The sequence below is a fragment of the Rhinatrema bivittatum genome, chromosome 1 (assembly GCF_901001135.1).
Source record: "Rhinatrema bivittatum chromosome 1, aRhiBiv1.1, whole genome shotgun sequence".
Lineage (NCBI taxonomy): Eukaryota > Metazoa > Chordata > Amphibia > Gymnophiona > Rhinatrematidae > Rhinatrema > Rhinatrema bivittatum.
In genome coordinates, this window is record NC_042615.1 from 28039822 (window position 1) to 28051859 (window position 12038).

Sequence of the window (12038 nt, forward strand, 5' to 3'; positions counted from 1 at the left end):
GTTTAAATTATACATGCGGAAGCCCCCCCAAAATCCAATCCCCCCTTCCCCCTTCAAGTACATCAACACCATGCCCCACCCTCCAGACCCCTGAGGTACACACACACCCTCACCTGTCTGACCCCCCTGAAGTGCTTTAACCACCACTCTCCACCCTAGGCCTCCTGAAGTACTTTAAAGCCCACCTCTGCCCCCCCCCCCCAGAAAAGGTACAGGACTTCCCCACCATCCCATACTCACCCTCCCACTCCTGCTCCCCTCCAGAACCCCCCTTACCTTAAAATGGATCCCAAGTCAGTGATGGGTGTCCCCTCACACCCATCCCAGTCAGCACCATTTTTCATGTGACTGGGATAAAGTCCGTGGATTGGACACAGGCCATATATTTATGCACACAAGCTCGCGCCTGGGTCCCCTTCCATGTAACTTTGCTACTGCTATGAATGGAGTGAAGTAATAAAACAAAAAAAAAACCAAACTAGGCTAGTCAGCAGGGAATTAAGGGTTGGGGCTAACAGGGGGAAAGGGCGGCTAAGAACCTAGTGAGGGTTGGAAGTCCTATCATTTATTTATTTATTTATTTAAAATTTTTTATATACCGGCATTCATTATACAATCACATCATGCAAATGGACAAAATGAGAATAAACTGGAAAAACTAGTAATGGCGTCGGCACGCTTCCCTTATAAAATCCCCATACTTATTCGGTAGAGATGGCATTTGCACGCATGTGCGTACATCCATATAAAATTGTGCGCACATGTATGTGCATTCAGCTTATGTTCTACCACCTGCATATTAGAGATGTGCATTTGTTTTAGCCGAATTAGACAATGTCAACAAAATTGTCTAATTCGGCATGTTTCGGGGGGGCAATAAAACCCGAAAAGAATTTTTCCGAAATTTCAGAAAAATTAGTAATATGGGTTAGCGCGCACTAATGGGAGTTAGCATTAAAATATTAGTGAGCGCTAACTCGAAAATCGGGGATTCACAAAAAAAAAAAAAAGAACCGCAGGGAAAAATGAAATTTCCCGCGGTTCAACAAAAACAAAGCCCGAAACGAGACTACAAACCAATGCACATCTCTACTGCATATACGCTTGTATGTTAGAAAATGGTTACATCCTTTGGCACCGAGCTGGCATATGTGTACATGTGAGCCTATGCGTCAGTATCAAAGATACCATCATATATTTTACACGTGTAATAATTGTAACATAACATTTAACATGTAATTATCCTGATTTATATGCGGAAGCAGATACTTTATAAAGAATGTGCATTAGAGATGTGATTCGGCCAAACCTTTTGGGTCAGCCTTCATTATCGGCCCGCTACGGGAAATTTCATTTTCCCCCAGATCATGCCGATTTTATTTCGTCTAACCCTGAACCGAAGCACAAAACCTGCCCCGACCCTTCAAATGTAAAAAAAAAAAAAACCCAAAAACTAAACCCACCCCAAACCCTTCAAATTTTATTAATTGCAACTCCCCACCATCCCGACCCCCCAACTTGCCCGACCCCTCACCCAAGAATTACCAAAAGTCCCTGGTGATCCAGCGGGGGTCTCGGGAGCGATCTCCCCCTCTCGGGCCATCAGCTGCCACTAATCAAAATGGCACCGATGGCCCTTTGCCCTTACCATAAGACAGGGGCTATCGGTGCCATTGGCCGACCTCTGTCACATGGTAGGAGCAATGGACGTCCATCTTGGGCTATCAGTCAAGTCTTGGGGGGTCGGGAGGGTGGGGAGTTGCAATTAATTAAATTTGAAGGGTTGGGGTGGGTTTGGGTTGTTTTGTTTTGTTTTTTTACATTTGAAGGGTATGAGCGGGTTTTGTGCTTCGGTTTGGGGTTAGACGAAATAAAATCGGCCCGAACTGCAGGAAAATGAAATTTCCTGCAGTGGGCCGACAATGAAAGCGGAACCAATAGGTTCTGCCGAATCACATCTTGGGCCATCCATTGCACCTACCATGTGACAGCGGCCAGCCAATGGCACCGATAGCCCCTGTCACACAGTAAGGGCAAAGAGCCATCAGCGCCATTTTGATTAGTGCAGCCGATGGCCCGAGAGGGGGAGATCACTCCCGGGGCCCGCTGGACCACCAGGGCCTTTTGGTAAGTCTTGAGGGGGGGGGGGGTCGGGCAAGTCTTGGGGGTCGGGAGGGTGGAGGGTTGCAATTAATTACATTTGAAGGGTTGGGGTCGGTTTGGGTTTTTTTTAATGTGCCCTTCCCCCCCCCCCCCGAAATACGATAAGAAAACCACACAAAATTTGTGGGTTTTCTTATCATTTCATCGCCCTCCAAAAATGCAACGAAATAGGAAATATCGTCTCTATTTCCTATTTCATTGCATACGAATGCACATCCCTAATGTGCATACTCTACTTATGAAAACATGTGTGCACACACTTGCATTTACCAGTTTGTCAGTACCCCTACCAGTTCACCTGATCCTTACTATTTAATCCAGATCTCCCAACCAAAAACTGCAGACAAAATACAAGTGAAATTTCATTTCTGCAACTTAATTAGCAGGTGCAAAAATGCAAAGACAAGTTTGGTAATGTATACATGTAAACTGCTTGCAAAATAGCAATTTATATGCACACTTCTGAACACGTTCCTATAACACCTATAAACCATCCTGCCCCCCCATTAACAATCACTCAGAACACCATAAGTATGCCTCGGAGGGAACTTTCTTTCCACCCCCACACCTTCCCCTCCCTAACCCACCCCCCCAACCCTACCTAACCCCCTCTTACCTTTGTTGCACAAGTTACGCCTGCCCAAGGCAGGCGTAACTTGTGCGCACCGGGCTAGCCGCCGGTGAGCGATTCCCAGGCCCGGGAGCCATTTCAGAGGCCTCAGCCACACCCCCGAAACACCCCCAGGCCAGAACCACGCCCATGGCTCCGCCCCCAAATGATACTTTATTGCGACATGCCCCCCAACACGCCCCTCCCCCAGGAAAGCCCCGGGACTTACATGCGTCCCGGGGCTTGCGCGCACCACTGAGCCTGCTCAACATAGGCTCGGCGCATGCAGGGGGAACTTCGGGCAGGTTTTCGGGGGGTACGCGCGTATCTTACGCGCGTACCCCTTTGAAAATCTGGCCCATTATGTTTCCAAAATAGCATGTATGCATGCATATGCTATTTACATGATTTTTTCCAATTATCTGCCGTAATCACCATGAAACTCTTCGAAAATTACTTCCTAATTGTTTTAGGGAGGCTATGCAGCAAAAGAAAATATTTATGCTAAAACGCGAGTTTAGACCACTATGTGATTATTTTTATTCACCAAAGTTTATGTACAACTTTTGGATGTACATTTTTCTAAGCTGTGAATTTAGGTAAATTTATCATAGAATTACTAAAACAAGTTAAATATATTTGTGAATCTTCTTGTAATGACTCTACATTTTTAATGTGTACATAATATTTATCAGTATTGTTATAGGCAGAAAATAGAATCATTTCAGAGGAAGAAGCAGTTATGCATAAAACTATCATTAGAGCTCTGGGATAAATGCAATGCAATTTAATCAAGATCCCCAATTTGGAGAGTTACACAATATAATTATTTTATGAAAACATTTTAAATACTCTTCACTATGAATGGTAGATCTCGTGAAAGGTGATATATTAATAGGACTGGAAAACATTATTTTTTATGTTAAAAGTATGCACAGAGCATGTGCAGCTTGAACTAGGACAGTACACTTTGCCGTATATTTGTTTGACAATGTGCCTTCACTTTCTTCTGGAGGGATTTCCTATGTGAATGGCATGCTCAGTCTGTCCTGGGCAATCTCTGTGTCTGCCATAAAGCATTTTAACTTGTCCTAGTTCTGAGTGATGACTTATTTTTACTGGTTCGATTACTTTTTTCCTCAGAAGTTGATTGGGTCAACTTTTCAGGCCATTTTGTTATATTTAAGATATATTTGCAGGTATTTGTAAGTCTTTGATTTTTAGTTTCCATTATTGTTACATTCAGTTAGTGATGTTTTTTAATGTTGAATTAATTATCAGGCCGATACAGTAAAAGTCGCGGGAGAGTGGGCAAGAGCCCGCTCTCCCAGCGCGCGCACAGGCCACTCTCCTGTGCGCGCGATTTAGTATTCAAATGAGGGCCCACGGTAAAAAGAGGCGCTAGGGACACTAGCACATCCCTAGCGCCTCTTTCTTGACAGGAGCGGCGGCAGTCAGCGAGTTTGACAGCCGATGCTCAATTTTGCTGGCGTCAGTTCTCAAACCCGCTGACACCCACGGGTTCGGAAAATGAATGTCGACATAAATGAGCGTCCATCTTCCAACCCACAGGCCGTGGGCCGATTTTATTTTATTTTTTTTATTTTTGGGCCTCCGACTTAATATCGCTATGATATTAAGTTGGAGGGTGTACAGAAAAGTAGGTTTTTTACTGCTTTTCTGTACACTTCCCCAGCACCGGCAGAAATTAACGCCAGCCTTTGGGCAGGCGTTAATTTTTGAAAGTAAAATGTGCGGCTTCGTTGCACATTTTGCTTTCTGGATCGTGCGGGAATAACTAATAGGGGGTTGGACGTGCGTTTTCGACGTGCTATTACCCCTTACTGAATAAGGGGTAAAGCTAGCACGTCGAAAACGCGCGTCCAAACGCGGGCTAACAGTGCACTCCACCGAAGGCACTGTACTGTATCGGCCTGTATGTCTTTTATGTGTATGCCGCCTAGAATGTTGGATAAGATGAGAAACAAAATTATTTTAAATAAATAGACTAATTTCACTTCAATCACTAACTGCTTTCAAAAGTATATAAGAACTAGGTATGCATTTTTTTTTTATGTGAATGGAAAAATGCAACAAATAAATCAATGTTTTCAGTTTGGATGGGGTCAGCTGAACCAAATGGCCACATCCTCCAAAGAAATCTGAATCCTTTTCAGCTCATATGGTTTTGTTTCATTAAAGTCTATGAGGGAAGAAAATCATGCATTTTTAATATTCAAACCTGACACAGTGGAGCTGGTTAGAGTCAAGAAAATAGCAGGACCAATCATCTTTCAGCACTGTTTCCACTAGCCTATCTCAGGTAGCAGCTGTATATCATAGCATCATTATTTGTTTAGTTGAAAGTGAAAATAAGAGCATCTTGAGAACTGACCATTGAGTTCTCAATCATTCCTCTGTTTGATCTCAGAGAAGAAACACAGAGGTTTTGAAGCTCCTTGCTTCAAAACAGAGTAAAAGAAAATATTAGAAAAAAATGATAACTTACAAGATAATGCAAAGTGTTTTGGTAGAGTCACTCACCTGGAAAATGTGGCTTCCTGGAAGAGAGGAGGTATAGGGGAGATATGATACAGTCCTTCAGATACCTGAAAGGTTTTAATGATGCACGATGGTTGGTTGACAGAAAATAAAATGCTGGGTGACCTTGGTGAAGTCTAACCAGACTACAGCCTTGTGTGCCCAGTACGCCCATGGGTCTGTGTCTATATGTGGTTTGGGGTAGGGGTGTGCATTCGTTTTTGCTTTATTGGCGATCCACAAAGTATATTGCACTATCCGTAATATTCGTGGGGAAGCGAAACGTATCGCGATTCCCCACGAATACACAAATCTTGCCCCGAATTATACGGCCACCAAAATAAAAATTTAAACAAACCCCCCACCCTCCTGAACCCCCCCAAGACTTACCAAAACTCCCTGGTGGTCCAGCGGGGGTCCGGGAACCATCCCCTGCACTCACACCCTCGGTGCCGGTTTCATCATGGCACCAATAGCCTTTATCACAGGGGCTACCGGTGCCATTGGTCAGCCCCTGTCACATGGCCATCGGCGCCATCTTGTGCTCCTACGATGTGACAGGGGCTGACCAATGGCACCGGTAGCCCCTGTGACATAGTATGGGCAAAGGCTATCGGCGCCATTTTGAGTAGTGGCATCGGACACCCGGAGTGCAGGAGGTCACTCCGGGACCCCCGTTGGACCCCCAAGGACTTTTGGCCAGCTTGGGGGGGCCTCCTGACCCTCACAAGACTTGCCAAATGTCACAGTCGGCCCCTGTGACATAGTGAGGGCAAAGGCGATCGGCGCCATTTTGAATACTGGCAGCAGATCGCCTTTGCCCTCACCATGTCACAGAGGCCGACCGTCGGTACCTGTGACATAGTGAGGGCAAAGGCAATCGGCGCCATTTTGAGTAATGGCATCGGACGGCCGGCATGCAGGAGGTCGCTCCCGGACCCCCACTGGACTTTTGGCAAGTCTTGGGGGGGTTCAGGAGGGTGGGGGGTTTGTAGTTAATTTGAATTTTAGCTGGCACACAAATAGAAATTGCCGTATTAACGCATCGGGGCACCATACGGCCGAATGCAACGTATCTGCTCCCCGACGAATCCGAATCATGAATGCAACGTATGGCGTCCCTCTGCACATCCCTAGTTTGGGGGTGCTACCTAGTAATAGGAGAAAGTATGCACTCTCTATAAGAGAGTTACAGTGTCTATCATCAGAGTAAGACTTCCTTAAGAGCTGACACTGTGCCAATGAATACAGGAAAGATGCAGACATATTTTCTATATTTTTCCTGTACTATCTGGAGTGTTTCTTACCTGCAGTGCTATAGAAGCAGACTATTGTGTTCTCTCTGTAAATCAGTATAACAGTGTACTGATTCTTATGTGTGTGACTTGCCCTAAGTTTAATCATATTTTCTTACTGTACATATTTACTCAGAAAACATCATCAGTTCACTCACTGTACTCCGTTTATGACAAAAGTAATTGAGTAGTCTACTGTGCATATGTATCCACACTAGAGAGTAAAATCATTATAACACCAAATCCATTATCCATTAGCTATGTAGAGGTTTATTTTAAGGGGAAATCAGCTATAGGGATGAGGTGGGCTGAGAAGGAGAAACAACAGCTGCCTGCTCCCATCTCCTCTGTTAGTGTGGTACAGGGGCAGAAAAAGTCAGACTTAGAGGAGGGTCATAGTAATGGGGGTGGCGGGGCTGCACTAGGACTGGAAGGACATCAGCACAATACTCTATTTCATTGCCTTTGTTTATTTTTCTATTCCATCTTTCAGACATTTCAGATAAATACTGTTTGCAGCAGATCTTAGGCAGGACCAGCATTTTGCAAAATGCATTCACTCTTTCTATCTTTGGTATACTCCATTATTTGCAAAAACAACACTTGTTAGTTTCAGTTTTAGGGAGGGCCCGCAAGAGTCTGAAGACCCTATCCTCCCAGTCACAGCAGCAGCAGAAGCAGGAAAGCCATAAAAAAGGAGATGCGTATCTCCCAAGCTGCCCCCGTCCCTCTCCCCTAGTGAGATGTCAGACTAGCAGCTGCCGTCCCTATAAGCCACCATGGAGTAGATGTTCTAGTCCAGATCACTCTCAGGGTAAGAGGCAGACAGTATCAAAGACACCTACAATATTTGAATATAATCCACTTTGAAGTGCCTGAAAAGAAGACTAGAAATCTAATCAAATCAAATAAATAAATAAGATAGTGAAATGGTCATTGGAGAAATGGTTGCCCATGTTCTTCTCCATCTGGATGGAGAAGAACATGGGATTTTAGCCACTTGCTGCAAGTTTCAACTTTAATTAAACGTGATACTTGCCTATATATACAGATACTTTCAGTGAGGTATAACATTTATAATTACATAATAATCAATTAATAAAAATAAGACACATTCATTTAATACCTAAAAAGAAAGGAAAAATATACATGCTACATGCATACATGCTTGTGCGGTATGTCTTGTCCCCAAATTTCAAAGTTCCAATCAGGAAAACATTTGGTAGGCTTGCAATCCCTACCCTGTACACTCAGTGCCGTACCCAGGTGCATGCACAGCTGGACAAGGCAGTAGTAGCATCCATTTTCTCAGCTACATCTGGGCTATCCAGAATACTACACATGCCTTTCCTCTCCCTGACAGCGCGCTGGCAACAGCTGGATGAGACTAGGTCAGGGCGAAGCTCTAGCAGAGACACACCAGAAGGGAACAAGTGAGCCCTACCTCAGTCCATATCTGAGAGATGTTAATGGGGATGATGGGGTGTTACAGATGGTAGCAGGAACATTACTGGGGCATTGAGCAATGTGGACCACTGGGGGAAGGGAGGGGGGAGGGGCAAGAAAGGTTTCAGCTGTGCTCCGCTGGAACTGATAGAGAGGTGCAGAAAAGTGTGAAGGGCGTTGCAAGAAGCAGGGAGGAATGAGGAAAGCTGTGCACCAGGGGAAATTCTAGCTATCTGATGATTCACTGATTTGTGGAGTCACAGACACTGCTTTGCAAGTTGGCAAGATCAGGGTACCTCCCACCCACCCCCGGTGGCATCAAGAATGACACAGTCATTTAGTACAAGTCCTGAAGCCCTTCAAGGATGCATTGAGTTCAACAACAGCCACTCTGGATGAGGGTGAGGGGATTCTCATAATCAATACATGGAAGGTCAGTTAAGGCATTTCCAGCAGGACCTGGGGCAGCACCTGAATCTGCAACATCTGCTCAATCCCTCTTCCCCATCTGGATCCTTGCATGTTGGCATCCATGGATGAAAGGGAGTATCAGTGTCCTCCCCAGCAGTCTGACTTACTGGAAGAAGAAACTGGTGGCTAGGGTGCAAGGGTGCAAGAGCCAGTGGGGAAATGAGGATGCTACAGAAGAAAGAGTAGGCTCCCAACTCAGTACTGTCAGCATCAGAAGCACTCTGAAAGCTACAACGTTCTTCCCCACCTGTATCCACCATGTGTTTCCCAACCCATGGCCACCACACAGAAGGCTCTTCTGACACAGGCCAGGGCTTCAGAGATTGGCAACAGAAATCAGTATTCCTCCACTTTCTTGGCTAAGGAGACTCCTGCATAACTTGTAGTTAGATAATATCTTGGAAAGCTCATTGAGGTTATGGACACAGACCCAAGGGCATACTGGGCACACAAGGCGGTGGTCTGGTTAGAATTCAGCAGGGTCACCCAGCATTTTGTTTTCTGTCAACCAACCAACATGCATCATTAAAACCTTTTAGTTATCTTAAGGACTGTATTATATCTCCCCTGCACCTCCTCTCTTCCAGGGAGCCACATATTGCAGGGTTTACATAGTGCAGGGATCCAAATAAGAATACCCTGGAAACAGAAGAGGTCCAGGGGAGATAAGAACATAAGAACATAAGAAATTGCCATACTGGGTCAGACCAAGGGTCCATCAAGCCCAGCATCCTGTTTCCAACAGTACCTGCAAGTACCCAAACACTAGATCCCATGCTACTGAGGCCAGAAATAGCAGTGGCTAATCCGTATGTCAACTTGATTAATAGCAGTTAATGGACTTCTCATCCAAGAACTTATCCAATCCTTTTTTAAACCCAGTTACACTAACTGCACTAATCACATCCTCTGGCAAGAAATTCCAGAGCTTAATTATGCATTGAGTGAAAAAATAATAATTTCTCCAATTAGTTTTAAACGTGCTACCTGATAACTTCATAGAGGGCACATTATTTTATTTATTTATTTATTATTAATGTTTATATACCGGCATTCTTACATCAAATGCAAATCATACCGGTTTACATAAAACAGAAAAAGCAGGAAATATATATATATTTATATATATAGTCTTACTGCTACTGCTTGGTAGAGATGTGAATCGGAACCAGAATTGGTTCAGTTCCGGTTCCGATTCAAATTGTGCATTTTTTTTTCGTCTGGCCCGATCGTTTTTTTTTTTTTATCGGCTGCACCCGATCCGATAACAAAAAACCCACCCCGACCCTTTAAAACCGCTCCCTTAGCCTCCACCACCCTCCTGACCCCCCAAAAATGTTTTAAAATTACCTGGTGGTCCAGCGGGGGTACTGGGAGCATTTTCTCGCGCTCGGGCTGTCGGCCGATAAACAAAAAATCCACCCCAACCCTTTAAAACCGCTCCCTTAGCCTCCACCACCCTCCCGACCCCCCCCCCAAAAGTTTTAAAATTACCTGGTGGTCCAGTGGGCCCCAGGAGCGATCTCCCGCTCTCGGGCCATCAGCTGCCACTAAAAAAATGGCGCCGATGGCCCTTTACCCTTACCAGGTGTCAGGATAACCGTGCCATTGGCAGGCCCCTGTCACATGGTAGGAGCACTGGATGGCCGGCGCCATCTTTAAAAATGGCACTGGCCATCCAGTGAACGACCGGCGCCATGTTTAAAAATGGCGCGGGCCATCCAATGGACGGCCGGCACCATCTTTAAAAATGGCGCCGGCCGTCCAGTGCTCCTACCATGTGACAGGGGCCGGCCAATGGCACGGTTACCCTGTCACATGGTAACCGCAAAGGGCCATCGGCGCCATTTTTATTAGTGGCACCAGTTTTATGAATACGTCTCTACTTTAATAAATATTTGAAAAAGATCAAGGCATCTATCCTTTTGTGTTTATCCGAGGGATTTAAAGGGCCAAGCAACATTTTTTTACCAACACAAAGTGCTGCAGCCCAGCAGACCTGGGCAGGAGACCATGTGGCAGAGGTCCAGAGGCAGAATGCAGCAGGAAGACCAGGAAAGGCCAGGAAGGAAAAGAGGTGACAAGGGACCTCACTATACTCCCTCCCTACAACTGAACTGTGAGTAAGAATTTTGTTTTTCCCACTTTCGTACGGATATGGCTGGGGAAAGAGGAAACACACATGAGAGAGCAAGGCACACCAGGGGACAGAGCCGGAAGCAGAAGGAGGTGGAGTCCCGAGTAACGCAGGTGAAGAGACACTTGTCTGTGGGGGAGGGAGGAGGAGGTCATGGCAGGGGTCGCAGACCGGATGGAGTAAATGCACAGGGAAGAGGAAAAGGACCAGCCGCAAAGGAGCAGGTGAGAAGGAGTACGAGCGGACGGAAACCGGCATTTTCTTAACATTTGTGCCAAAGTAGAACAGTGTGAATATTAAACAGTAAATAAGTAAACATTTCAAGTCCAGAAAGTATTATTAAGTTTGATGAGGAGAGTATGTAGGTTCTGGTTGGTTGGAATGCAGCCAGATGCCAGGTGGTACGGTACGCCACCGTGGGGTTGGCCCATGTGGCCCATTATGGGAACGAACGGAACAGTATCACCAACCAAGGTGCAGGGAGGGCAGGAAGGAAATCTGTATGCCCCTACCCCATGGCAAGCAATGATGTACCCCGTTGGTGGAAGGTACCGCCACCATGGTACACAGCACTGGCAGGCAGCACAACCATGGGAGGCGGCAAGACGTCGGACGCAGATGTGAGAAAGGAGCCAGCACAGGACACTGAGGACCGGGCGAGTATGCAAGCGACGCCAGAGATGGAAACATCCATTGGTGAGGCAAGCAACGAGAGCAGCAACGAGGCGGGGACATCACGAGGCATGGAAGAAACACGAGCAGAGTGAACTGAGGCTGCTGGAAATCGTGGAGAAAGAGCAAGATCATCGGGAGATGCAAAAGGCAAGAGTGCAAAAAGGAAAAGAAATGACAGTGAGTCCTGTGAGGGCTCGGAGGAGGAGGTCTCCAGGAGTGGGGCATTGGCAGCCACCTCAGTTAAGACAACACAGGTTACCGAGACAGGCAATGTGCCCGCGGCAGCTCTCCCTAATTTAGCCAAGTTGTGGGAGAGCATGCCTAAGGCATTGTGAAGCAAAATAAAGAAGCGAGAATATATTGACATATTCACAATATTAGAGGGAAGGAAAGGGGCAGCTGAGAAAAAGAAAGGAAAGAAAAAGGAGGAACAGAAAGGGGTAGAGGTAAAGATGCTCAAGAATATAACCAACTGGACCAGGGCATTCTTGAGAATGATTAGTGTCATAGACAGAGAGGACCCATTCCAATACGCCCCCATGCTGAGTTATGCTGATACGATAATAGAAGCATATAAGGAGTATCAGGGATGGTGTTGGCCAAACTATGATGAAAAGATTAGGGACAAGATGGAGGAGAACGGGAGCTTTTTTAGGCAACACAGGATGTTGGATTATAGTTGCGACAAATGACCAGCAAG